The following is a 26,927-nucleotide window of genomic DNA, read 5'->3' on the forward strand; positions in this document are numbered from 1 at the left end:
ACAACTTCCAGAGAGGAATATGAGTGCCAGTGAAGTGCCTCAAATTCTTCATTTTACATAAAATACTTTCACTTAAGTACAAAGACATTTGAATATATAAAGAGACTATTTTCTGTTTCTTCTAAAAATTGGAGTTGCAGACGGAACTCTTATGTTTTGTTGCCTGTAATTAGTAGTGGTATCAGCTTTTGATTTCATTAAACCAAGGAATTTACTTTTTTTGGACTCTGAAATTACAATGGGTGTGATTGATGGTCTTTTTTTTTTTTAAACTTGGTAATGAAAACCAAAATATTGTGAAGAAGAAAGACAAGCTTTTGGAAGCTTTTTAAGAAATTACATTGGACTAGTTGTCTTGAGTTGAATTTTGGAGTCAATTTTCAGCGGTAAATTCCATTCAGTGAGTAGAGGAGTTTCATTGTGTATTGGGTTATCCTCTAAAAACTTGCCAGTGGCCCAAGATAGCTCAGCCATAATTTCATGGTTGTCCTTTTCATTGAAGTTCCTGCTTAATCAAGCTACTTCTCCCCTTGCCTTCCCCAGCATTATTTTAGCACAGATCAGTTCCTCATGTAGTTCCTTCAGGGGTTTTTGAAAAATATGATAACTATGATTTATTTTCCAATGATCATGAGTTCTGGAGAGCGTATATGTTTGTCAATTATTTGATCCACTTCTCTTGGTGAATGAGTTATGAGATGTAGTTCATGTATCACCTTTGATCTTTAAAGCACTTTGCAACCAATAACTAACAGAATAATTTAAAGAAAATTCATAAAGATACAGTTTTTAAACCTAATATTCTCACAATTTTTACATTGTACTTCACTGAACTGAAAGTAAAGGCTTAAAACGTTGCTTTAAGAGCCTCATATTAGAAGCTTGAGGTTCTAGTTTGGTGTTGGATTTATCCATTTGAAGTTTAAGTTTGATTGCATCAGAAGTAATTTAAGATGACAAGAGAGAAGTGCATAAATGTATTTTTAACAGCTGTTAATGCCTTCTTTACATCTCTGCTGCTTAAAAGAATAAGTACATACCTGTGATGTGAACTGAATTGTAAGGTCTGATTAAAGACATTTACGGTAAAAAGGAGTGAAGCTGATCTCCTAACTTTGTGTGTACAAGGTCCCTTAGTAGAAGGCCTTTGAGAAGTTGGGCAGTTACTTGTAGAGCTAGACGTAGTAACTTTACAGAACACCAACTTGAGGCAAAAATGGGATGCCATAAAATTAGTGGGAATTTTCCTGCTGATTTCATTCATATAAGTAATTCATGCATTCAAGAAGCATAAAGTCATATTGTTAAACAGAAAGCAGTGGTTTGAATTAGGGTCTTGAAAATAGTTTGAGTCCAGCACAGACTGTATCCTTGAGTCCATTCAGAGTCTATTCTCAGTGCTTGGTTTGACAGTATTTAAGGAGAACACAAGAAAGCTAAATAGTTACTGGGCAGTAGTAGCCTTCTGGATAAAGGGTAAACTTTGGACACCAACCTCTATTTAAAACACTATTGTTTACATAGTCTTGTAGTACAGCTAGTGAGAGTATTAGATACTCTGATGACAGGATGAAAATTTCCTAACAACGTATTAAATAATGTTTCTTTCATACTGTAGTTACAGTACTTTGGGGCCAAGTTTTAACTTACCATTCATTCGTATTTAATTTTTAATTAGTTGCCACAGCTATATCAGTAGCAATAACTTTTAATCATTTACATTTATGATCAGAAGCAAAACGTTCAAATTTTCATTCTGGTACTGTATGCTTCAGCAGTGGTTTCACTGCAAGAGAAGAAGTCCTGTATTTTCATAAACAGAGACCAAATTTTAATCTACAGACAAATGTTCCCTTGGCCTTCAGTCATTAGCTTTCTGTGTACATAAATATAACAGACCTGCACCAGTTACCTGTTAGTTACCAGGCAACAGCAGCATTTGACAGGGCCTGCAGCTGCAGTGAATGACGTGCAGCTCCATGATTGTAAATTAAGGTGCTGTGAATTTTGAACTGAGGTGAATGAAAAGGACATTAGTGTGCTCACCATGGTAGCAACATGTCAGCAGAGTTTCTAAAATAACAGCAGTTTGCTGAGATACAGCTCTCTATCGTATGTTCATGATGGAAAAACTGTAAGTGCTTTTGTCTTTTGCTATGTGTAATTTTATCTAAAATACACACTGGACTCCATTTAAGCCTTTTTGCCTCTCTGAAAAGCAGGAATCTGTCACGTTTTCCAAACGTTTGCTGAGCTTCAGAGTTTACTGAGGTCAGAACACTAGATGTTTACAATAATAGGCAAAAACTGGGCTGAAGGAAAATAAATTGATTCATAAATATTTTTAGTATTGCTTGCTATTCAGAGATGGTTTGCAGTCTCTTAAAACAATGAGGCTGGATATTAGTATAATAATAAAAACTATGAATGCTTCTGATATACTTAATGTTTAATCTATATGGCTGGCTCAGGGAGAGGAACCTACCTGTCTTTCCTGTGCCCTATACATGTGTGAGATTTTTAGCAACAAAAGCAGCAATATCCATGGCCAAACCCAGTATCTGGATGTTGATAAGTGCTGAAGTTAATAATAATGTATTTTAATTTTTTATCACTTTGTCTCCTTTGAGCATTTTTAAACATCTGGTACATGGTGCCAATGAGTTGTTTTAATAGTTTATTTTCCTTTATCGTTCCATTATCAATTTTCTTCTCTACAACAATGGAATAACTTATATAACGTTCGGTTTCTAATGATATTTTCTAGATTAGCTATTACCTGTGCAAATGTAGAATTCTGTTTTGATTTTGTTGATACAATGCCTGTATAATAACAGCCTTTCCTATCTGCAGGCTATGAAGAGAACTTCCATCAAAAATAGATCTCAATGTAGTTTCAAAAAACTTTTTTTTTTCCAAACAGAGTTTCAGCAGGTTGTTACATTTCTGCATGAGTGGAGGTAATTATAAAAGATACTTTGTTTAAAAAATATTGTTGACTCAACTATGACTCTTTACTAAAAACATTCTTGTAACATAGTTTCCAATCTGTCTAATCAGAGCCAGAGTCAGGGTAGGTCAGGAAGGGACACCAGCTAGGAGCAGGTTATCCCAGGCTCTGTTGCTGCCTGCAATTGAGTACTTAACATGAATGGTAGTGGCTGGTAAGGGAGCTCTGGGGAGATGAAGTGTGCTCAGGTGTTCGAAAGAGCAGAGATGAGTCAGGCCTTTCATAGACTCAGGGCAGTTTTGCCTGTGCTGGATGTAATGGTGCCTTGTTTTGATTCTCAAAAAAACCTTATTGTATAGTTATGATTTCTCTCCTCAGTACATCCATTAATCCTGCTGGATTATAAAATTTATAAATATAAGGCCTTCTGATAATCTTTACTGTATATGGTATATTCAAACCATGTAGATTCTTATATTATAAGACTCCCTTTGAGGCTCCCAAAAAGCTAACCATTTAATACTAATTTTGCTGCTGGGTTTAGTGTTATGAAAAACTGATTCTCCAACTTCTGCTTGCCTTCTAGTTCTTGAGCTGAACTAGACTGAGTCCTTTAATGCATTTCTAAGAGACTCTTCAGCAGCCTTCGTATGGCTAAAGATTGCAGTGTTTATTTAGATGAGTTACTGGGTGGCGAAAGAATCTTTGCTCTGTTAAAATTGATGACCTACAGACAGAAGAGTCTGTATTCCATTTCTAAATATCTGCAAGTCTTTTTTACTAGTGTTGGTGTTAATTTTTTTCCCCACATAATATAGGCCAAATTCTGATTGCCAGTACTACCACTGAAGTCAACAAGGCTGGTAATATCAGTAGTGCAAGCAAGATACAGCCTTATCAATAAGAATAACCACATTCTTCTCTAACAGCATATAAATATAGGCTAGACCATTATTTGAACAAACTTTTTACTCTGTTTCCTGGAGAAGTTATAGTGATTAGGTCTCCAGTAAGAAGGCTGCTCAAAGCTCCCAGACTTGCTTTTCATTGGCTAAAACATGCCAGAAGTGCTGGATCAAAAATCCAGTTTATATAAATGCTGTACAAAGTATACAGCACTTTGTAAAGGCAGCTCAGCTGGGAGAAAGCTATTTTAAATGAAATCCATTTCTGAATATGGGTATTAGAGCCTGTGAAGAGCCCATGGCTTGGTGGTGTACATCAGAGATAATCACAGAATCACGGAATTATTGAGGCTGGAAAAGACCTCTGACCTAACACCACCACTGTATGCTGAATTGCAGGCTCAGTAACATTTGGCCACATGCTCTATGTAAAAGGCCACTTTTTCTCTCCTTGGGAAATACAGACCAGTATTGTTATATCATTTGGAGCTTTGGTATGGCTTAATTTATTTTGGAGGGCCAGGAATTATCTGCACTGGTTGAAACAAACAGTTTTGAAGAAATCATCACTTGAGATGTTCTCTCTTACTTTTTCCCTATGCACACAGTTGTCTGTAAGGCACCTGCATTGCTCTTGAAGTATCCTTGGTAGGTGTTTTGCTGTATTTGGGGCAAAGTTGCAATGTAAATGCCTTGCTTCTCAAATCTAATGGCAGTGAAATCTCCATTTTGAATTTCACTGGCTGTTCCTCCGAAGTGGCTGCACTCGTTAGTTTTTTTTCCTTCTTAAAAAAGTAATAGTTTCAGACACATTGAAAACATTAGTTCATCAGTTACCTGAGAGGCAGTGGGTGTGTGAGGCAAATTAGTCGTGCTCAGCATAGCAAGGAGATAATGAACTATATGAATAATTAACAACGCATTTTAAAAATATGCTCATACAGAGCCAAAAGTGTCTTGGCTTGAGTACACAGTCTCAGAGACATAATTGAGACTATTCATTTCAGTGAGGCAAATATGATTTAACTCTTTCTTTTTGTGAATTTTTAGAATACCTAAAATGTGAAATGTAGTTGTAAAGGAACAGAGTAAGACAGAATGTAAAGCTATTAATGCACTACATTAAGGCCACTTATGAACATATTCTAAAACTTCCTGGTTCCTTGCTTAGCAGTAGGTGGCATGTTTTGTGTAGATGCCTGGAAGGCATCTTCACCTGGAGAAAAATGAATGCAAGCAATTGAAATGTACCATAATATCTGTGTAATTTCATTTAGCAGAAGATAAAATGCAGTTCTAGACACAACCAATGCTTCCAAAGAACACTACATGGTTCATTTAAATGGGTATTGTTCTTTCATAAAAAAAACAAGGCTAATATTATTTATGAAATTTTATTGAGATCAGAAAATAGCTCTGTAACTGTATGTCTATTAGGAAGGGGGTGACCCATTATCTCTTTATTAGCACCTCTCTAGTTCCCTGTGGTCAGGCAGAATTATAGCTGAGTATAGTGAGAGAGAGTCTGAGGAAGCTGTTAAACTGGCAGCTCTTGTTGCACAGTGAAATGTTTCTGGTTTTGGCCACATCACTCTGCTGGGTTCATGCAGCCCTTATGATTAAGCCACGTAGCTCTCCTTTAAGTATTATGGCTGAGCTACTTTTGGTATTTTTTTAATCCTGTGGTTTTATTTCTATGCTAGCGTATATCTACTAATTGCTTACATATTTGTGTGTCACTAAAAAAGGGTCTTTGTTCTGTAAATTTCTAGTTTGGTTTTATATATTAGGAGTTAACAGATGGTTTGTAAAAGTGTGTAGGCCTTGTCTTTCAGATGTGATACTTGCTGCTATACACTGTATAGATAAGTAAAGTCCAAAATAGTATTTTCCAATATTTTCTCTACATTTCAAGTAAAATACATATTAATTTCCATAAATAATAGAGACAAAATTTGAGAGTTACACACACCTATCTTGGGTAGGTTTGTTCTTCTCATAGCAAGCCACTAAAGAAAATACCTACCATTCCTGACACTCAGTAGATGAGAACCACTTGCTTTCAGAAAAGGAGTGCTGAAGCCAAGTAAGACCCAGTAGCTTTACTTCAATGCTTCCTTACATAAAATTTATATAGTCTTTTAACTACACGCCAAAGATGCATGTGGTGACCCAAGAGTGCTGTTTGCTGCTGGATTTAAATGTGTGCTACAAAGCAGCTCATGGGCAGTAGTTCAATCCCAGAAATGCATTGCTGTCATTGGTTACTTTGTCTGCTAGTAAAAATAAGAAGCAAGGCCAAGGATATCAGCAAGCAGAGTCAGACTGTGACTTAGAGATGTGATATGTATGTTGGTTGGGTTTTTTTTTTCTCTTGTGGGTTTCAATGGAGATGTACTGGTGGGAAGCTGGCCCAGCTACTGCCCTGACGATGCCTTGTTTTCTTTGTGGATTAAAATGGAGCTCCAATCTCCAAGGCTGTCAGTCTGGTCCCTTTCATCATCACTGAATCACTTTAAAAAGAAAAACAGTGGATATGATTATCAAATGTGTTTCCATTTATAACGCACTGACAATCTAGCTCAGGCACCAGAAAATAAGAAAATAATCTATTTAAAGGACATTGAATGTGGAAATTTATTAAATGTGGCAATAAAATATACATGTGGCTGTCACTTTATGGAGTTGTGAATACCTATGAACATTTTAAAGAACCACGTTCCCTTTACTTAGCCTATCTGTGATATGTACACATCATCAAAGACATTAGAGTCTGGAGTCCAAAGAAGAAGTGATTAACATATTTTAAAGTTTTCTGCACTGACTGCTTAAATACATTTGCATTAATAGGAAGATGAGACTCTTATGATGATCTCTGTGTGACAATGACTAAAAATAGTTTTATTAGAACTTTGGCTGCAGTTCTACTAAATCTTATCAATTTGAGGGAGGGGAAAACACTTCTGAAAGGTTATAATTAACTGAGTTATGTGGTGTTGTTGTTGTTATTTTTAAATATACCAAAATAACCTGAAGAAATTGGGACAAGCATGCTATTTTGTGCCTTTGGCATTTTGATGGTTTGCAGCCTAGCTTCCAACTGAGATGGGGGTGCGCTTTGCTGTTGCCTGCTCATAGCAGCTATCCCTGTGCAGCTGTTCAGAAAGAAATTCAGTGTGTAAATTTGAAGATGATTGCACAGAAAGAAAATTCTGTTCTGAATTTACAAAGCAGAGCATTATGCCTACCACTCTTTCATCTTGAAAGGAAATCCAGCATGATGTAACTGTATTTGAGAGAGTGTAAATTGTGTTTAAATAGCTGACAATTAAAAAATTTAAATCAAAATATGGAAAAAAATTTAGACTTGAAAACATTGTTTCCTGTTGTGATGGGATATATTTTAAAAAATCACGTATGGCAATACAGCATGCTTGTAATGCTAGATATACTGTTGTGAAAGGAAGAGAAACAAACCAGGCTGCTGATGTGTAAGTGAAGACACCAGCCTTAGAGCACAAATGTAGTTGTGATGTGTGGAGTGAATTTTTAGGCCTGCTAGTTCCACTAGGTGCTTTCTGGGAAGAGAAAGGGGAGTTTAGAAAGAAGGAGCTACTGTTTTCAATTCATTGCTGTATTTGTAAACAGTATCATAATGGGAAGGGAGATTATCATTAGAGCAACTGTAACACCTGGAACTCAAATTGCCATCATTACTGTGTATTCTCTCTCATACAAGAGAGAATGTATTAGTCACACCCTGACCTGTATTTACATGCTAATCTTGGTAACCGTTCAAGTGAAGTTTCTTTGGGAGTTTTAGCTGGAAGGGCGGAAAGAGTAAAATATGAACTTCAAAACTCTGAGCTATAACTTTGTAATGTGAATAGTAGACTTGCTAGAGGCAGTTTCTGATTATATGAGAGAGATCTTGGATTTTCTGGATGCTGATTATGTTATAGATCTCTTTAGATGCAGCAGGCTCTGGGACAATATTAGGCGCCAGAGCTCACTACCAATTTCATAGCAAAATTGATTAAGCCATTAAGTTGCAGATCATTGCTGACAGTAAATTAATTCTTAATCCAAGTCCTATTCTGCACTACATTGGGGGACTTTTGCCAGGAGGCCAGTGCCTTGAAAATGGGTAATTAAATTCTGCTGTAAATGCATTTTTATCTACTCTTCTGCTTGCAGGAGCTGGCAAACAAGAGAGCGCCATTAATTAATACACGTAATTTGGTTTAGTGGAATAAACCCTGCTCCTGTCAGATTCTGAAATGTAAGGGCTATGAAATAGAGAGTAAGCAAAGATAAAGAGAACTAACAAAAATGTATTCATAAGAGAATCTGTTCTTATTTCTGCCTGTAAAAAATGTTGGCTAGCTTGCAAATAAGTCAATGTAGAAAAGTTGAGTTAAAAAACCTTCTAAATTTAGGAAAAATAACAATAGTGGCAAGATGAATTCTGGGCACTTTTCAACTAATTAATCCCTTATGACCTGACTTTGGGTACATTGATTGTCAAGCAAGGTTTTTTTCACATTTGGATGTGAACCAAGAAGTATTGTTTGCAGATTTTATTCAGAAGTATTAGAAGGAAACTAGAACCTTGTTTGCTATCACTGCATTAAAGCTATTCTCTTTCTATTCCTCTGAAATAAACTCAGTTTTCCTACTTGTGTAATTTTTCCATTTCCTCAAAGTCCTGAAAGTTGGACGATTACAGACTCATTCCTTTGTTAAGGAAAGATACCTCTTAATTCTTGTTAAAGATAGAGGCAAGCTTCTCCACATTATTTGCCTACGATAAATTGTTTCCCATGTCTTGAGAGTCCAGCTCACCAAACTGGTATAAGTCTTTCACAGGGAGTCTGACTTTCATTTATATTCTCCTAATATTCCCATCATGGAGGCTCATCCAGGGTTCAAACTGAAAGCAGTATAGCAAGAGGGATGTAAGAATAGTAACACTTCCTTTTGGAAGGATGGTGTGTGTGTCTGGGGGAAAAGATGCTCAGAGAAAGAACTGAGCATGAGCAGTTGGGTACTTCCATATCCAAATAGTGGAGGGATCTATCTTCATTGCTTTCTAGTATTTGACTCTATTTCAACTATTTTGTAATTGTGTGAATAATTCTCTACAAAAAGAAGAGAAAAGAAGCCTGTGGGGATGTTTTAACAGCATTACTGGCTGGCTGTCCTTAGCTATGAGTCAATCTGAATTGTATTCAAGGTGTCTCATGGCAACATAATGAAATTAGCCTTAGTAGTGCTGTGGCTCATTTATTCTTTTGTGGATAACATCGCAGGCAGAGCTGAGTTTCTGAAAACAGATGTTTGGGAACTTCAACTGGTAAAAGGCTTGCTTAGCAGCAAACATGTCTATAAGCTTTATTCAAAATCAGCAGGTCATACAAAATGGAAGATATGTGCTAGTCACACAGGGATGTGACACACCAGGAAATTCCAGTTTTCTGGCAAAAATCATAAGAGAAAGAACCACAGTTCAATACAAAATAGTGTTGTTATACTTCACCTGCTTCTGGGTTAATAAACCCAGAACAAGAGTAGAATTAATTTAAGATCTAGCACATAAAGTTTATTAAACTGTTGAAATGCGAGTTGGGGAAAAGTCCTAAGAGGGAGCCATAGAGGGACAAGGAGAGAACATAGGTCCAGTTTACATGTTTTAGGCAATAAATGTATTTAATGACACCAGTCCCAATTAAAATAGTAGCATTAAAAGGTGTTTGACATTTGAGGGAATTGTAAAAATTAAAAACAAACTAGTGGCTTGGAGAGAAATGCTTTTATATGGGAAATTTATTATTAGCTGGCTTTGTGCATGAATAAAATAATTTATTTTGTGTGAGATTATTTTTGTTATCTTTGCTTTCCATTAGAACTATGAAATATGCGGTGAACAAGCCTGTCACACCAAGAACTCCAGTATACTCTCAATTTTCCTGACAAAATTCCCCAAAATAAAGATATGGTTAAGACAGGCTTTTTAAGAGGATGTGCAATAGTTTTCATTCAAGCCTGTGGAGCCCAAAAGCTTTCTGAGCTTAATCTCTCTTGCTTTCTGAACAGCATGATCATGAAATTTCATTAAGGATACATGCATGAAAGCATATATTTTTATATATATATATGTACATATATTTATATATCTGTATTATATATAGAGATAGAATTGTATACATATTTGTAGAGTTCATGTTGTATCTATAAATACACATGCATGTAAAATTGTGTGTGTTTAAAATCAACAGTCTGAGATTTGTTGCTTTGCTTTCCAGTGTTATTAAAAATTTAACTATGTCTGCAGCTGAGACACTTTTTCACTTTGACAGCAATGTAAATGTAAATAACTAAAAGAAATTAACAGGTGTGTTAAAACTCATATAATTTTTATAGGCTAGCTGACTGAATAACAGATGCCTCCTAGATTTTCTAGTGTCAAAGCATTTATTAAACAAAGTCTTCTCCTATCCTAGAAGTCCTGTAGGAATGAAATAACTTATTTTGTCAATTCTGTGGCCCATTCTCCTCCACTGCTCTTGTGGAGTCTTTGGTGTTGAAGGTTACACACTGGGGAAGAGCTTTGGGCTCATATCTTTCTGTGTATGTTCTTTGTTGGGAGGGGACTCAAACATCTCTGCTGGTCTGGGCAGTATTTTGAAAAAAAACAGAGTTAATATAAAGTAAAAACTTCCTTCTGAAGTATTTAAGGCCTCTGAACCAACTACATATTTATTATTGAAACCTCAACTTGTTCATTCAGTTAGGGTTGTTTATATTTTGCAATGCAGCTAAGCATTACCTTGAAAGAGAAAACTGTTCTCTTAGCTCTTCACTTGCCAAGGGGAAATGATAAAAAATTAGTTGAGAAATCTGCCTGGATTTCCTCTTGTTCTTTCAATGTCTGCATGCCATGCAAATTCTGTCTGCTTTTATATCTGCAGCTAAACTATTGCCAGCCTCAAAGCTGGAGACTTGAAGTTCATGATTTAGAGACGAGAAAAATTTGGTGAATCAAATGCTTGACTTGGCTAGTTGTTTTCTGTGAGCTGCAATTTATGTGTTTTTCCTTAGCAGATAACTGAGGGGAAACTGCTTTTGCAAAACTTCACCTATACAGAAAATCACTGAGTGTTCCACTCCCCACTCCCTTTGCTGCTTTATCAGTGGGGTTTTTTGTTTGTTTTGCAGAGTTACTTAACTCCAATTTTGGAACTTAATTTCAGTTCTATTTCATGGATTCTAGCCTTGTGAGTGCATCTTCTTGTCACATGAGCCAAATTAGATTGACAGATGAGCTGGGACATACCCTTTACAAAATCTCAACTACTCAGATTCTGGGAATAATTTTCCTGAAATAGGACTGTGTCCTTACCTACAAAATGAATAACACTGCAGTCCTCCCATGGAGCAGCATTCTTAGCACACTGCCATATAATTAAGTTGAAAACCAAGACAACCCCTCAAGTCTGATTGGGAAATCTCTACCTCTGGGAAAAGGTAGCACCAAATTTAGTAAGTTAAAAAGAATAGTCAGGAAAGCAAAAATGGAAAAAAAAAAAAAAAAAATTGTTAAACTAGGTTTAAGTAGCTGAATACCTCACTAGGTGTGGGATTTTATCTCATATTATAGGGAGTGAAGCTCTTTGTCTTCAGGTCAATATTAACCATTTGAAGCCACTATTTATTTTAATCTGGCTATCTTGGATGGTGCATAAGCAAGTCATCTGTACTTTAGGACACTACATATTTTTGGACTGGAATTCCTTTTACAGAAAGCACAGATTCGGGCATGTCAGGATTTTTTGCGAATTCATGTCAGAAGAAGGAGCTTGATAGCACTAACAAGTCAAATAAAAAAATCCAAAAAAGGGTTTAGTAATTTCAGGTTGACAGTGTTCAGTGAAAGTTTATGGTGTTTGAATTCAGTGTCAAATTTAATTTTCAGATTGATTTAACCACTTCTTATTTTCTTAAAGTAGTATATGAACAATGGTCAAGAGAAAATCATGATGATGACCTCAAAGAAAAACAGAAGTTTATTTCAAATTTTCATTTTTGAAAATTCAAAATAACTGTGTCAACTTGATTTTTTTTTTTTAATTCTGAGTTATTCGAAAATGTGTTAAAGGTCTTAATTTTGCTTGTATACTACAAATAGTAATTTATGTCATTAAATTTCTTTAAAAAAAGGAAGAATCTGCAGTTTTAAAATGCTAATGAAATAAGAAGCTATAGAAGCCATGCAATAATGTGTTTTATTATAATTTTCTAAGGACAAATTGCCAACTGTGATCTGTGAATCATTAGCATTCCTCTGGGCATGTTGCTGATTTCTCCATCTGGTTTCCATCAGTTGTGTCCTTCTTCAAGCCTCATAGTTATAAGAGCATCTGTCAATGACGGAAAGGGAGTTCTCCCTGTTCTCTTAGCTCTCCCAGTTGAAAGAAGTCATTCTGTGCCTGCTTATCTCCTGTCACTGTATGGTGTAGACATGCTGAGCATGTGTAAAAAGGTTTTTCAGATGAATAGGAAAATCCCTCTATTACTCTTATAATATCCGTTCTTTTGAAGACTCGCTTTTTCTTTTGAGAGAGCAGTGAAGTTTAGGTCACATTAACCTACCCTTTTTTGTAGGTTTAGAAGTGGTCACTTCTGTGTTACAAGTGTACCAGCATTTTGTTTCTTTGTTCGCATTTTTGAAAGTATAAGAAATTTTGTATCTTATTCGATTTGGTAGTTGGAGCCATATTTAAAATGTAACCTCTCTTTTGCATAGTATTCAAAAATCCATCACCATCCTCACCTTTAGATATTTAGAATTCAGGATGTTTTAAAGATTGTAAAGATTCTAATTTCTGAGGATTCATGTAAAGTCCCATGAAAAAAATTCCAATCTTTAAAGCTCTGGTCCAACATAGTAGGAGTTCTCACTGGTAGTGTAAATGCTACTATTCTCATCTGTGGTGACATTTTACTGCCATAGCAGACGATCATTCTTGTAAACAACAGTGAATTTCTGAATCTGCAGGACTCAGCTGGAGACTTGCAGGTTTTCTTCCATGTGTTTCTGAACAGTTTTCTCATGTACAATAGGAGTGCATCAACACCTCAAGAACAGTAGAAATCATTTTGCCTTTGAAAACTTGCCCCTGTGTAAAGCAGGGTCATATCTTGCCCATGGCTGAGGGGCTTTATTGTAGGAGCCTTAAGCTAGTGTACTTATGCACACCGTTAGGAATAGGACTAAATGTCCTCCTCTTCCTCTAACCAGGCTGCAGCTGAAGGTGACAAAGTACTTGTTTATTGTGCTTTCTCCACGACGGCTTCTGCGTATCACCAGTTGGTGATCCCTCTTTCTCTCTTTCACTTGTCTGTGATTTCAGTTCACAGACTTGGCTGTGCAGTTTCATTCAGATTTCAACTTGATTCTTTTTGAATACTCAGGATAGTTCATTGGAAATTCAATCTCTGGGCTATTTGTTTTGCCTTTCTTTTCTCCCAGTGGGTCTGGTGCCCAGTCCTACAAATTGTAAAACTACAGTTTAAATGTGGGATGTCTCTATCCTTAAATCTTTTATTCTGTATTAATTATCAAATATACGTGAAGCTAAAGCCTATACGTGATAAATGCATGTAGACCATTGCTGATACTTTCTTAAAATCAAGAATGATACTAATTAGTTGGTTGAGGGTTTGGCAGTGTATTTGAAACCCACATTGTATGAATACTGTTTGCTTGACTGTTCACTCTAGTCTCTTTCAGATTTTAGAAGGTAAGGATTCAGTCCTCTGAAATTCCTGAAATCAGTCTTAGTACTCCCAAAATACAAGTTGGCAAGGAACTGCTCTAGGGCAGCAGTATCATATAAACTATGCTTAAAACAAGAACCTTTCCTTCTCATTTGCTCAAAGAGGTTAGAAATGTCAAGTTTTTGTTCAGAATTTTAATAAAATCACAACTGGGAAAGTCAACAGCCTCCTCCATGAAAAGGGATACTACCCAGGAGAGCCCAAGTATATTTGCAAAGCACTTTATAACTGTGATTGGATGACATCTAAGCACTGCATGTTATTTTAATTGTGTTGTGATACAGAGCAAACACCGATAAAAACAGTAAACTGCAACAATGAAATTGTACAGCTTCATTTTTTTCCAAAGCTTTAGTGCTTGTGTTCACTGAAGTCTGAATTGGTGTTTAAAATGAGGACTTGCCTAGAGGAGATTATTTTTAGTATACATTTCACTGGACAGCAAAGCAATTACTTCCTAAATTTAGAAATTATTCTCTACCATACTACAGCAGGATTAGACACATTTTGGCATGTGGGCAATTTTCAACACACATTTTGAGCATAAGGAATAATGCCATTTGACAATCTGGCAGAGAAAAAATGTTCAATATTTGGATTGTTTTTCAACATGTCCAGAGAACAGGACAGGGATTTTCAGATTTTCTATGGCAGAGATATAGATCTCCATGACATTCAGTTTGCCATATTTTCTCTGCAGAGGCTTATCACCTTCAGGGAAAACTGCACTTTTGTGTTCTACATGTGGTTCAGCTAGCTGGGGTTGAGTTAAGAGGCTGAGTTTAAGAGACAGCATTAACTTAAGTCCAGTTATTCTGAAAGAAAGAATAAAGTGATGTTAAGTCATTTGATTATTTATGTAGTTAGAGCCCATTTAAGGTGATACAGTTTTGGCAGCACCAAGACTGAATCCTGCTGAGTTATGCTGAAAACAGTAAAGAAAAGGTCCAGATTCTAATTTTTTGGCACACAAACTGAATACAAAAGATGCTGGCAGTGAGTCTAATTTCCTCTGGGTAAATAAAGCATCCTCTGAGTGTTTGAGGGCCACAGCAGTTTGCAATTGGTCAAGCTCTTAATCAAGCGACAATTTCCACTTTCATAAGGACTGAAACAGAATCATGTTTGAAGAAATGGAGTTAACAAGCTTCCTTCAGCTGCTGCCTTTTCAGCAGAAAATAAAAGGAGAAGTGTAACGTAGATTCCCAAACTACTTACTGTGTTATTAAGAGATGTAGCCCAAAATTTCTCCCTTATAGTTCAATATCTCTAAACTTTCTTTTTTTGAAATAAACACCCTAAGCCTGTATATTTTTTCTCCTGACTCATTTTCTACTTTTTGAAAAGCTTTGCAGGTCTCTTAAGCAGAAGTAAACTTTGCATAGCTGCATAAAATCCGAAATGCCTGAGTGAAAGAAATGGGTTAAACAGATAATTTCCTATCACACTTCAAACCATTTTAAGCATAATGGTTTGAAAAGCAATAATCTTATATTGAGTAATAAAATAAAAAGTTATACTGATGACATACTAACAATAAACAACAATTTTCTTATCTTAAAATCATTTCAGAGCACTTTAAAACAGTAATAGAATGTCTTTACATGTATGCTTGCCCATCAGTAGTTTGGCCACAATCAGAGGAATTTATTCTACATCTCATTCAAATGAATTATACCGATTTATTATTAGTTCTTCTGCCTGTTCTCCACAATTTGCTAGTACTATTTATAAAAGAAGGAAAAATGTGAGGACTTTGTGCCTTCTGCCACATGCTGAGTATAGTGCTGTAAAGGGGAAGGAGAAGGGAAAATTTATTTATTTTTTTGTTTGCATAAATACCACTTTTGGTCTTCACAATTTGTTCCATATCTAATATTTTCTCAGAATTAGCCATAGACAGGAAGAATAATAATCTGAACTATAATAAGCATAACGGTCAGGAATAAATCTTAAACATAATTTCCACCATTAAATGCTGCGTAAATTGAAGGAGAAGAAAATGTGATTAAATCAGGCATGAGGGAAAAAGCCTGTAGCATCTTCTGTGGAATGCAATGTAGTGTTAATTTGCTGGAAGCTTACAAAATAGAACAGTAAACCACTAATGGAGGGAAAGGATTACTAATGAGGGGATGTGCAAATTCAGCAGAAGGTCAAAACACTGTCATTGCTGTTGAGGTAAATAATAAAATAAATGCCAGGTTCTGTATTCACATCCTGCACTCCAGAAGATTTAGTGGAGTCTTTCATGGAGGGAGAGAGAAGGTATATGTGTTTCATATTGGGGGTAGAGACAGTCATTTGAATTTCTTCTGAAGTATATTACACTATCGTTGTTAGCTTTTCACAAAATTGCTTTAATTGCAAATTCCATTATATCCTTTAAGCTGGTAGATACATGGCTTTTTCCCTTTGTTTACCACTTGCAGTTTCTCTAGTTCTGCCATGAAGATGTTCTCTTTCTCTCTGTTACTTTGCCCATGGCTATGTCAGGTCCTTCCAAGACCCATAGTTTTATTTTGCTGAGGTGTGTATGCAGACATACAGACTCCACAATTCACTTCTCTAGGGGAGGAGTCTGCTGGAATATTAAGAAGTGGTCTGTTCAGATTGTAAATGGTACTCTTACCACAATATGAACTGTAGTGCCTAGATTACAGTATGAAATAACCTAAAAATGTGAAGATTATACAGAGGAGGGAAACAATGCAGACTTTGGTTTTCTATACTAAAGTTGCCTTCTGTCATGGGTTCTTTATTTTGTATATAGATAACTAATTACATGAATTACATCATACCAGCAACTGAAAATGCTTAGAAAGTTTTCTTACATGTGTATAAACTGAACAAATGAAACTGCCTTCCTGTTTGCTTGTGTTTATGGTAGTTTAGGCTCATAAATTCTTAAGGTCCATGCATGAAGGAAAATAATTAACGTGTTCATGAGAGCCTCAGTTCAAGAAATTGGAGCTGAAATTAGCAGTTTACCTATGAAGGGTTGGAGAGTTGAACCAGAAATGAATATATATGATGAAATTTAAAACATCTAATTAAAAGCAACATGTTTAGCCCCTGCACTTCCTTCAATAGACCATGAGAGTAAGCCCATGATTTTCACATATTAGATTTTCCACAGTCACAATTACTGCATTGTAAACTGCACATTAATGCCCAAATGAAGTTTGCCAAAAGTCAGCCTCCTCACACAGATACCATTTGCAACAAGGTGCTAAGAAACATTTCTCATAGATGTACACTCTTGTCAAAATGTTTTTGTGAAAGTAGAAATTAGCTTAGTGCTACAGGCAATGGAAATACTTCCAAGCAAAGTTCTGGAGCTATATATTCTGCATCTGGAAATGCAGGAGAAATACTAATCTTTTATGTGTTTTTATGCCTGTTAGAATGACAGACATTTTAACTGTCACTGGAGCAGGGGCATCTGTCAAGACATCTGTCTGGTAAACACTGTTCTACAGGCAGGTGTCATTCTTCAGTAGACTGTTGGAAAAAAGTGATATGAAATCTATCTTTTAGAAAACTTCATAAATGTGCAGCCATCTGATGCTAGCTTTAATATTTAGTTCCATTCTTCACTTTGCTGATAGCTGTATCAGAATTCAGTTATGCTCAGCTTCATTTAAACCCAGTGTGAGTATAGTGAGATTTCATCTAGATCTCAAGAAGAGAAAAAGCTTGGCATCGTTTGCATCTGATGTGTGTATACTAACATTTAAAAAAAGATGAAACACCATGCAGCGTCCCTAGGAAGCACAGGGGCAGAGTTGATCTTCAGCTAATATTTCTGATACTTCTTAATTGATGCATTCAGAAATGCACTCAGCTCTGGTCTTTTGAATATTCCCTGCTATCTTGTGATCTACTTTTATTTTCTCTGAGGTTTCCTGATAACCATCATATGAACACATACATTCTCACTGTCTTTTCAGTTCTTCAGATGCCTAGAAATGCTGCCTCATTTCAATATCTTATTTCATAACAGATGATACATTGAACCTTCTCTTTGATTAACCTTCTGTTTTGAAATTGAGCCCTTTGCAATTCAGAAGCATCACTTAAATTTATTATCTATTAATATTTAACCAAGACTAATTTCTTTTGGCTTTATTAGAGCTAATTAATTTGCTTGAGGACTGAAGATCTCATCATTGCTTGTTGCAAATAAATACATCAGGGGAAAAAAGCAATAATTGAAAATTACCAATATGAATTTTAAAAAATGTTAATTAAATTCTGATAGGTAGAAACATGATTGACAGTGTCTGGTCTCAAGTGTTTAAAGTGCTGGAAATTTTACTGTAGTTTTTAAATGTTCTCCAAGGATTTGTTTTGCATAGAGAATTCTAATTAACTTGTAACAGATCCATTTCTTACTTCATTAAGTGATTTTCAGCTGTAAGTTCATTTTTAATTGAGTTGGAATGGTTCAGAAGTTATGCTGGTATTGTCTGTGTACGGCTTAGGAGGTTACTGTACCAAGACGGAACATAAAGCTTATTGTAATCAAATATAGTATACATTTTCTCTGTTATTTTTTAGTTGATGATTCATAAGGAAACATAATTTTGATAGTTTTAAGAAACATGCAGGAAACAAATTTTATGCTTAATAAATAAAGATAAATTACTTCCATCCATTGTTTTCCTCAGTTGCACTGATAATGAACAGCATGTGAGGATCAGAAAGTGTGAAGTGAAAATAGGTTCAGGTGAAATGAAATTGAACTAATCTACATTTTCCCAGAATTTAAACTTAATTCATTTTCTATCAGGTTTTGGTATGGTGTATATTACTGTAGATGTTTTGAAAAATGGGTTTGTCCCTTTTGTATTTCTGTGAATGGGGAAAAAAAGAAAGCTGGTGACTCAGTGCAATGAGTTGGTCTTACTATTTCTGTATTGATTGCAATCCTAAGACATTCAGTTTTGTACTAAATCATATCCTTTAATAAACAGAGTAAAGATTTCATTAATCTGTTTCTGAAAGTTCTCTTGTACTGGTATAAAACGTGAAATAAAGTTGGATATTGGCTTTTTGGTTCAAGTTGTGCAGTCTTTTAATTATTTAAAAGCTCTTTGGTGGCTCAGACCAGCATCAGAGATATGCACTCCATCAGTTATTTACATTTTTAAATTCTTTAATTAAAAAAAAAAATAATCGATTAAACATTGCTTGATCAGTTGATCAATGTTCATACAGTCTCCTGAAAAACACTTTGTCGTTTTGAGTTTTCTAGACCAAAGCAGAATGATACCCGAATAGCAGCTGAACGCAGGTATTCTTTAGATGAAGAGCCTTTCAAATGCAGGTATAGAGAATGTTACCATTAAAATAATCCTAATTTATCTCACAAAACAAAGCCTAGAAGCTAGTATTTGGACTGTATTTATCATATACTAGTTGTTTTCAGGTTATTTATATGTTAAATATAAAACTTTTATTAAATATCAGCACATGTGCAAATCACAACAATAAGGATTTTATATGTTTTTAAGGAGGACATAAAATAATGAGAATTTTCTTTGAAGTGAGAGCGAGAAAGAGATTTCAAAAACTGTATTCAGGATATGAGTACTCCATGCTTATATTAAAAAGTTTATATGGACAAAGAGAAACTGTATTTCCTAGTGCTCAGATTGTTTTGAGTGATAGAAGGCAAAAATCCTTTTGTAGTCTCTGTAACTATTTTACAAATCTCATTTCATCAATCAGCAAGTAGCAAAAACAAACTTTGTGCTTCCATGATGTCTCAAGGTTTATCTTGGAAACAACTATAAATAAACTTAGGTTATTTAAATGAATACAAATGCCTTACGTCCAGTAATGTTGTATTTCAGTTCAGGGATACAGTAATGGCAAGCTGGGTATAGAAACTGAGTGAAGGCTCAGAACCTTTTGCTCAGCCTCCAGCAGTTAATTATTGACTTTTAAAGAATAAACCCAAGTGTAAATATTTACTGATGTTACTGATCACAAAAAGCTTCCCTGCCTCAGGTACTTAAGAAAGCAAAAAGCTGAGCATGGGTTGCCAGCCTTCCTTGTGTAAATAATATTAATCATACTTTACCAAATTACCCATTTTAGTGTGCTTTTGCCTCATCTCATCTGGTGGCTAAAAGGTGTCAGGCACAAGAAGACCCTCCCCTTAACCAGCCCCCAGGGGAGTGATGTTCTCTTTCCAGGCAGTGGCTAAAAGGTCAGCTGCAGCTACTAAGGAAGATTAATTTTAATTTAACAGTATAATGCAGCACAGCTTGAATGAGCTGAAAGAAACTCTGTTTGCCTGTGTCATTAAGGAGAGGAGATGGATGCAATTGCATCTATACAGAACAGCTTTCTGAGTAAGTGGGGGTGAAATACATTTCATTGCTGCCACATCTTAGTTGAAGTAATGAAATAATTAATGGTTTAAGACTGAGGGTAATATACATCTAATTAGCCATGTTGAAGAAAATTTAAGATTAATTGGAGATGCCAAATAATATGTTTATTAAGACTTGGAAAGAGCAAAGAAATAATTCTGATTGCAACTTTAATGCAGATTTCTACTTGATGATTTTATACTGTGTTGAAATCAGTTGGGACTCTTTTGGATTTGTGTCAGGGCTTAATCAAGGTGAAAATACTTGGGGGTTCAGAAAAATTGCTTCAATATTCCACTGCTCAGTTAGTTCCTGGCCTGAATTAGGGCCTTGTCAATTCAGGTTTTTTTAATTATTATTTTATGCTAAGGGGATTAGTGTATTAATATCTTTCCAACAGCATTGATTAGATTTAGGAAAGAAAATATAAGGAAAAGTAACATGGCAAATATATTATTTATTGTTGTTTGTTTATTGTTGTTTCTCATGATATATTAGCATTTTGTCTATGTTCTGCTCTCCTCAAAAATGCCTAGAAAATCGTTCTAGACTATGGAGGTGTGGAGTATGTTTATGACAGCAAAACAAAAGGTTGTGATAGTTGTTAAAAGCTTTAAGTCTGGTATGTTTGTGTAGAGTGTGACACACAGGAGGATGTTGATGTTAGTATATCTCTGACTCTGCTTTCATATTGCTGCTTAGTGCCAGTCTGAGACCAAATATCCAAAATGTTTGCTGCTGGTGACTGCCCATTTGTCAGGGTTTTGTGTTTGGGAAATGTATGTATGTAAATAGAATGAAGTGTTTTGTGGTGAGCACTTTCTTGTAGATTATCTTAGTTTAGGAAGATTTTGTTGGACCATAGAAGGACCAACATACTGTTTTTCAGCTTTTATTAAAAATTCATGCACAGAAAGCAGTGGCCCATAATACTTTTTTCTGGTTAACTCACAGATTTGTTTAGTATTCATAGATACCATCTGAGCTTAACAGAAGATGAAAAATTGATTGTACAGTCTTACTTGAAGGCTGTAATATCTGTTCTGAAAATAGAACTTTTTGGTGCATAGAATATTTTTGAATGATGCTTCTGGCATCTAACCTTTAAAATTATTCAGCCTGTTTTTCTCATTTCTGTCTTGAAATAAAAATTATCTTCTGTTTTCAAGTTGGTTATAATTTTTTTTAATTGTCTTAAACTTTGCATAAATATTTCCCAAATTATGTAGCGTATCAATATAAATTTCTGCCTAATGAAATTTCTTTGAGACAATTAAGTACTCATGTAACCAGAGTTCACAATTTGTTTTTTAACATTTGCCTCTCTGTAGGTGTTGCTTAAAAATATGCCAGTCTATGAAAAACACATGTAGCTTGTTGAGCTTTTGCTGATGTTATGCTTGGGTTCAGTACATTTCATCCTTTTCTAGTGCCCAGGACTGAGCTTTTCACCTGCTGGGGCTTGACGTTACCATGACAACAGTTGATCTTGTTTGCTCTTCTCTTCTCTGTGTGCATGACAAAGAGAAAAGCTTTTTGAGAAATATTTGTGAAAGCTGATCTAATTGCATTTTAATGATCACTGAAACAGAACAAGAAATGGCTCGCTCTATTTCAGCAAGAATAAGATATTTTGCTCATAAGAAAATAGCACAAAGAACTTGACATTTATTCAAAATCGACACAATCTCCCCATGAGCTTTTCCTATATAAAAGCAACTGGAACTGGTGTGTTAGCAGGATACTAACTAACATGGTCTTTAAAACATTCTGTAAGATATTCTGCTGAGAGATCTTCAAGTTCACATTGCCACTCACCAGTCTTCTGTATATGTTCTGTTGATCAGAAAATGGAAACCTTAATGCCTTAGTAGATGAATGAATAGATGCAGCCTTATCCCTACTGAGCTCCAGTGGTGATCAGAACAACTTTGTTCGTGTTTTTCAGCAGGTTTATCTCATTTGTCCTGCCGCTAGTGAAAGCAAAGCAGAAAGTGTGGATAACAAGTCCCTTATGAATTATCACTAAGTGTTGAGTGGAAATTGTAACACATGCAGAAAACACTAAAATCACACTACGCATTTCAATTATTTTAAAATATTTGGTGGCATTTGGATTGAACTATAGAAATAAGTTCAATCTTTGAAACATCCACTGGACTCAAGGCAATTTACTACTACTACTAGAACAATTTACTACCAATTGGAGACATGAAACAAAAAGTGTGTAGTATGATGGTAAAATAAAAATATTTATTGAGGGGGCAGTAAGGAATGTCCCCTTCAGACAGTGACATCTTGATACCTACAGTCAAATGGGGTTAATGTTTAAACCACACTGTGTTTCCTCTGTGCTTTAATACAAGACCAGGGACCATGTTCACTTCTTTCTCCCTTAGCAGTGAATAATTTAGGATTATTTTTTTTTATTTTCCTTAGGTATAAATTGTTCCTAAAGGAACTAGAGCTTTGCCATGGTAAATGAGAATCAGATCCTCTGTTTCTCAGATACATGGATTAATTTTTTTTTTTTTTGAGAAGTGAGTGTAAAAATAATTGAAAGAAAAACCCCTGAATAAATATTGACTTGACTTCAGCCCACAAATCAAATTGATTAACTTTCTTATAGTGTCTGAGGGAAAACACTGTTGTGATATTAACATTAATTCACTACTAAAGGCTGCAGAAATATATCTTTGGATATATTTATATTCCCAGCAGCTGGATGTTATTTGAAAGTTGGAACACAAATGTGCTCTTAAAGGAAATATTAAATAGTAGATTGGCTAACATGAGGGGAGGGGATATCTTCAGGAGGGCAGCCTGAACAAAGGCTAAACCACATTGTATAGGTACTCTGAGTGGTTAAATTGGGAACAGCTGTATTGTCACTGGTAGTATTACTTTGGTACAAAGATTGTATTAAAACTTATGCCTATGAAAATAATTTTTATATGGTCACTGATGAAAGTGTTATCAATATTGCATAATTTTAGATATTGGAACAGCCTTAGACTGAAAGTATTACAGTGTTAACATACATAAATAACTCATTATTGGTGAGCTTTGACCTCTCCCTTACCCCTTTTTTTTCTTTGAAGTTGATAGGCCTAAAATTACCTTGAATTCATTCTTCAGTTATCAGCTACACATTTGTATATTAGTTTTCTACAACAAGATTATGTATGATTTTGTCATTAAGGAGTTAAGCAGCTTTCAGTTAAGCAGGAATTTCATTGCAAATGATGAGAAGGTTTTAAAAGCTGATACTGAAACCAGAAGGTATACAAGTGCTGTCATTGTTGGCGTAGTGCTTGACACTTTCTGCAGAAGTTTACAAGAAAAATAGTAATACCACTGTCACCATTTCAGTTATCATTCCTTGCTGGAACACTCTGCTACTAGCTAAAAGAAAGCTTACTGAAGGAAGAAAAATAAATCAGTAAAAGGAAAATTGGCTTCATCCTGGCTCAAACCAGGACAACCACCTACTGCCAGTTAGAGGCTACATTCCACCTGTGTTGTGAACTGGATGTTGCAAAGATATTTGGTCTTTTTCTTTCAGTATAGAGTCTAGATGATGCCTTCCACATACTTTGTGAAGGAAGCAAGGCATCATAAAATACAAACATCATCACAAATATTAAATAATGTTATGGTAGGCATTGTCTGCTTTTATACTGTCTTCATTATTACTTTCCTCAGCCATTGTACGTGTAAAGTCCAAAAGTAAGTCTTGAAGAAAAATTGCCTATTGGGTAATCCATCATAAACAGCTGCAGCTAGAATATCTACTCTGCTATTTATTCACAAGTATGGATACTATATTAAAGCCATTGCACCTAGATATATCTGAAGTAATAATTTTCATTATTAAAAGATATTATAGTGTTGTATCATGTTCATACCACAGGTGAAATGGCAGAGGTGAAGAAAATTAGATGAACAGTGTGATGAACAGTTTTCAGTGAAGGCCACAGTCTGAGCAGCAGCAAGTCAGATGTGGTTACATGAGATTCTAAAATAGGGAAATCTTCCATAAGTTCAGGTGAATCTGATACTGATCTGTTATTTCCTGCAAAACATGGCAGTGAGTACCTTATAATGCAAATCAGTGTTCTAACGGGGGTGATGCATTTCAGATGGTAGAATAGATAGTGTGGACAAATTATGGAAAACAGCTGCATGAAAAGCTAATACTCCAAAGGACAAGACAAAAAGAGTGTGAATGAAATGACTCAGTAGCCCAAAGCCTGTTATCTTAAGAGTCTTATTGAAGTGAAAAATAATACCATGCATTAATTGTTTGTGCTTTCTCCATAACATCTGGTCACTGTAGTGCCAAGACACTGATGATTTCCAAGTCAATGAACTGCTACATTTTCTGCGTTCCTTATTTAGTACTGCTTTTTAAGACGTACTATTTTTACAGGGTGTTTCTTATACTGAATTTAGCCTACTGATTAGAGGGTTAAAGTTGCATTTTTTTCCTTTGTTAGAATGGAGTATAATTTGCATGGAAAAGTTCCTATGTTTAAAATTAAGGAAATTAAACTGAAGTGATTTTATTTAAAATGCAAGCATTTCTGAGTAGGTCTTCCTTTATTTTAGGAGTGGTAGCAGAAGAAGCTTATGGCTGCCTGTTAATATTCTCTGTAAAAATTCCTTATTTTTTAAATGGTAACATCATAGTACTCCTTGCTAACATGTACTTCACCTTTCCATTAACTTATATTATGTAATTTATTAAAAGTGCTTGTCTATGCTGAGATTCTCAAAGAATTCTGTGGTGTGCTATCCAGGATGAGTCAGCCTTGCCTTTAAAATATAGCTCTTAGAAGGAGAAAAAAATGAATTGGTGGTGATGAACCTGACCTGAGAAGTGAGTCACAGGGCAAAAATACATAAGACAAGATCAGAAGACTCTCCATTTTTCCTTTCTGAGTACCTGTAGATTGGAGGTTTTCACTTCTCTCTTGGGTTAATTCTGTTAATGTATCATTGAAATAGAGAACCATCACAGGGGCTGATAATTGGAGTGCTCTAATACAGGCATGCCAGGGTATTAAGAAAAAATAAGTCTCAAAGAAAAAGAGCGACAAATAAATGGTGTATAACATTTTTTTAAACAAAAGTAATTGATGGATGAGCAAACTAGCACACACGGCAACAGATGCCTTTCTTCAGGCAATGTAGAACCTTGTTACCCTGACAGTGGTGTCAGATTGTATTAAATCTACAGAAGTCATCCTCCTACCGTGACTTTTTATAGTCAGTCCTCGTATCTGTAGGAGAATTTGTACTTTTGCTCTGTTATGAACACACATTTTTGCCTTCATTTCTGCACTTAGAAAGATGCAGCTTATATATAAGGTAACACAATTTCTCTTTAATGCCTTTTAATTTTAATATTTAATGGCTATTTCTTTATTAATAATCTTACAGGTTTTTTAAAGTATATACTAGTATGTGAGTCTTTACATTCCTGTAGTGCTCTGGTCACCCTTTAAAAAATGGCATATTGCAGGACTGCTTGTGTTTGTATACATTTGGGAGAGCTGTCAATTTCCTGATTCAGGATACTTTGCTGAGTCTGAAGAGATCATCCTTAGTGTTGTTTGCTTACATCAAAATGCCTGAAGTATTCCTTACATCCAGCAGGAAATAGCCTTGCTGTTCAGAATTTTGTCTGACACGCTAAAGACACTTCAGAATCTTTTTGCAATTTATGCTACTTATGGTCCTGACATGAATACTCTTGATTGACATAACACCACATTCATAATACATGTAAGTATAGTTTATGTATTTAACTTGGTAAAAAAGGTTAAGCAGAAGCTCTATGCAATGGCTGCCTACATTGGTTAGAAAAGCTTTGGTTTGGTTTCTTCTGTAGCTGGTTGATGCTAGCTGTGAAAATTCTTTCAGGTTTTTTCTGGGAGAAGGTGAAATAGTTCTACATACAGCTTCTATTGTTTCTTTCCTTATCATTAATTTTCCACATTAATTTCTCTGTAAAATTTTTGAATGCATGTTAGACTAGTAATTAAGTTGCTTCAAGCTCTTCATTTTTTAAAGTGGGTATTGTGTAGCAAGATCATTAGAAAGGGAGTGACAGACCATTCAAGTAACAATTGAAATCCAGTGGCAAGACTCTGGAGACTGGTGAGAAGCTTTTTTTTGGAAGTATGAAGTACTGCTTCCTTTTCACTTGCACATTAGTCTACTAACATTTAGTTAACATTTACCTTTATGCTGTGTCTTGGACTAACTGACTTGAGTTCTTAATATTCATGCTACTTGTCTTTATTAACAGCTGCAGTGGATTGGTTTGCATAGGTTAAATGTTAGACCCTGTTTGACTGTAGTAAAATGTTAGATCCTAGGCACAATTAAATTGTCAGAATTGTTGCATACAGTGAATAAATTAACAACAGGGGAGAGAGCAGCAGGGAAAGAAAGGACAAAACTCATTAAATTTGTAAAAAGAAGTAAAAATCTATTTGTATAAAAATTAGGATGAGGGAAGAGCAAGTGGTAATGCTATCCCCAGATTTTATTTTTGTACTGGTTTACTGTCTATGAGTTTAAAAATCTGAGGTATGTCAAGCTCTGAAATGAATTCTAAAATCCCATTCCAAACAATAACAGAGTGGTTCCTCCTTACATGTGCCCTTTAGAATTTGGCAGAGTTATTAAATGGAGAGTGAGGGATTCTGTAGTGGAGAATCCCTAGCATTCACAGGCAAGCTGGAGGCAAGAGGCACATAGCTAGCCTCCTGCCAGAAAGTCTGTCATTTGTGATGGCTGCCCTATGTATTTGGTGACCTCTTCTTCCTGTTAACT

The 26,927-nt window shown here is 35.4% G+C and overlaps 1 protein-coding gene across 6 annotated transcripts in view; it reads left to right on the forward strand.

Annotated features, from left to right (window-relative positions):
* RIMBP2 (RIMS binding protein 2) overlaps positions 1 to 26,927 on the forward strand; it is a 134,715-nt gene that overhangs the window by 45,948 nt on the left and 61,840 nt on the right. The gene's annotated exons all lie outside the window — the stretch shown is intronic.

Source organism: Apus apus, chromosome 16 (assembly GCF_020740795.1).
Source record: "Apus apus isolate bApuApu2 chromosome 16, bApuApu2.pri.cur, whole genome shotgun sequence".
Lineage (NCBI taxonomy): Eukaryota > Metazoa > Chordata > Aves > Apodiformes > Apodidae > Apus > Apus apus.